The sequence below is a fragment of the Procambarus clarkii genome, unplaced genomic scaffold, assembly GCF_040958095.1.
Source record: "Procambarus clarkii isolate CNS0578487 unplaced genomic scaffold, FALCON_Pclarkii_2.0 HiC_scaffold_115, whole genome shotgun sequence".
NCBI lineage: Eukaryota > Metazoa > Arthropoda > Malacostraca > Decapoda > Cambaridae > Procambarus > Procambarus clarkii.
The window spans coordinates 253,248-255,874 of NW_027189148.1; the positions used below are offsets into that span (position 1 = coordinate 253,248).

The 2,627-nt window shown below is 42.8% G+C and overlaps 1 non-coding gene across 1 annotated transcript; it reads right to left on the reverse strand.

Annotated features, from left to right (window-relative positions):
• Window positions 1-2,062: 2,062 nt before the first annotated feature.
• LOC138360596 (5S ribosomal RNA) lies at window positions 2,063-2,181 on the reverse strand. The gene has a single exon (XR_011226508.1). It is a non-coding gene; the product is annotated as a 5S ribosomal RNA (ribosomal RNA).
• Between the last annotated feature and the right edge of the window lie 446 nt (window positions 2,182-2,627).

The window sequence follows — 2,627 nt, forward strand, 5'->3', positions numbered from 1 at the left end:
CGTGCCATTGGCCGAAGTGCAACAATTCAAATAATTTAAAGGGCCTGCTCGGGTATATAAGAGAGGCTGGGAGACTGGGGCCGGTGGTGGGTGATGGGTGATGAGTGATGGTGTGGTGTGGTGTGGTGTTGTTAAGAGTTGATTTACGGCCAGCCAGCCAGCTGCAGCCAAGGCAGGGCAGGGCAAGGCAAGGCAAGGCAAGGCAAGGCAAGGCAATAACAGGACAGGACAGCCAAGGCAAGGCAAGGCAAGGCAAGGCAAGGCAAGGCAAGCAGGCGGGCGGGCGGGCGGGCGGGCGGGCGGGCGGGCGGGCAGCCAGGCCAGCCAGCCAGCCAGCCAGCCAGCCAGCCAGCCAGCCAGCCAGCCAGCAGGCAGGCAGGCAGGCAGGCAGGCAGGCAGCCAGGCAGCCAGCCAGTCAGCCAACCAGCCAGCCAGCCAGCCAGCCAGCCAGGCAGGCAGGCAGCCAGCCAGCCAGCCACTCCCACTTTGTATTTATATGCATTCAATTTATATTCAAACATTATATATGTTAAGGGCCTAGTTTTAGTGTTTATTTTAAAAATGACAAACATCGAGTCGTTTTACCAGTCCTTTAGCGTTAACGGTGATGCATTTTAAAACTGAACAGAAATCACCTTTTCTGGATATATCAAATATCGAATCCGCTTAATGTGCCTACAATTCAATCATTCAAAAAATACATAATTTACATCATGCCTTTTCATAGAACAGACAATAAGATTTGAGACAATAAGAACTTTAGTTTTATAACTAAAGTTGCACAATTATACCAACTCTATGGTGGCTGGGTGGTAAGGTGTGTGGCTGGTGTTTTGGAAGTCGCGAGTTCAAACGACCCAATGGGAGTACTTTTTTTTTTTTTTTATGCCATACAATCTTCCTAGTACTATTATGTAGGTGTGTGTGTGTGTGTGTTTTTATTCATTCTTTGGTTTTATAGATGACATACATATTGACTCCTTTTACCGGTCCTTAATTAGGCTCTGGGGAAGCAATGGTGGTGTGGTGGTGGTGGTGCATTTAAAACTAAACCAAAAATCACCAGTTCTGGACGCGTCAAATATCATATCCGCTTAATGTGTCTACAACCTAATTACTTAAAACTACACTATTTAATTCATTCATATCACTGTGCATATTGGTCATTATGCTCATACAACCGACATAACAATTTATTTTCATTATTAGAATCATACATTTCATCAAGTAATACAGATACAAAGAGATTTTCTTTCTGAGAAGACCGTTAGTATTGGCTGGCTGGCAGGCAGGCAGGCATTTGAGGGTTATTATTTCGCCTGTTGATTGGGGGGAGGGTTGATGTGTTAGGGGGTTTTCGGTTAGGTGTGGTGGTGGTGATTGGTGGTGATTGGTGGTGGTGGTGATTGGTGGTGATTGGTGGTGAGTAGTGGTGGTGGTGGTGGTGGTGGTGGTAGTAGGTGGGAGGGGGGGGGGGGGGGGGGGAAGGGGAATGATGGTCTGTGGATTCCTTCTCCGTACCCCTTACATATAAGCAAAAACATGCCTTCCTGTGGGTATAGAAACATTAACACAAATTATATCAGTAACTGATATTGTAGCCTTTTAAACAGAAAAGATTTGTACATACAAATACTTTTAAATTATCATTTATTTGTGGAAATGGCATTTACGTCATTAAATTGATACCTCAGCATCAAGTGTCCTGCAGTGGTCCAGTGGTAAAGTGTATATAAGTGATGCGTATTCTTGGAGTTGCGAGTTCAAACCCGGATTAAGCTATATATATATATATATATATATATATATATATATATATATATATATATATATATATATATATATATATATACAACATGTTTTGTTTGGTTGTTTGTTTTTGTATAAAGCCTCACACACTATATTAAGCGAGTTTGTTTTAAACATGACATACATATTAATTCATTTTACCAGGCCTTATTCCACACAACTCCGTGAATTTCCCGTGGAGCCAGCCAGCCAGCCAGCCAGCCATTCAAACAAAAACAAACGAAACAAAACAAAACAAAACAAAAAACATTATTGCCAACAGCATTTGGTGTTCCCAGGCGGTCACCCATCCAAGTACTAACCAAACCCAACGTTGCTTAACTTCGCTGATCGGACGAGAAGCGGTGTTCTCAACGTGGTATGGCCGTTGGCATGAGACTGCCTACACATTGTGGCTAATAACCAACTCTTTTTAGTCATCACGGCAGGATACGGACCTTCTTGTGGTGTCTTAATGGTAATTGTATCCTAACATATTTTTGTCTCCTTGGCATGTATATTTAACATCGTTTATTCAGTCTTGGGTTTATGTTCTTTCGCCATTTACAGACATTTTACATCTACCTACTTCCTCAGCCTACCCTGCCAATTTCTAATGAATTTGTGGATTTTCTTTTGTAATACATATATGTGTGTGCTCATCTGCTCTTCAGTTTTTATGATATTTGTCTCATCTGTCCTGCTTTATGATACTTTTACAAAGAACATGAACAAATGCTTCTATTTTAGAGAAGATATGGGATCCAGGTTTCGGAGCCGTAAAACCAACCGTCGTGATTGGTGGACGAGTTGCCAGGTTGCAGCTTCTGTACCGTGCC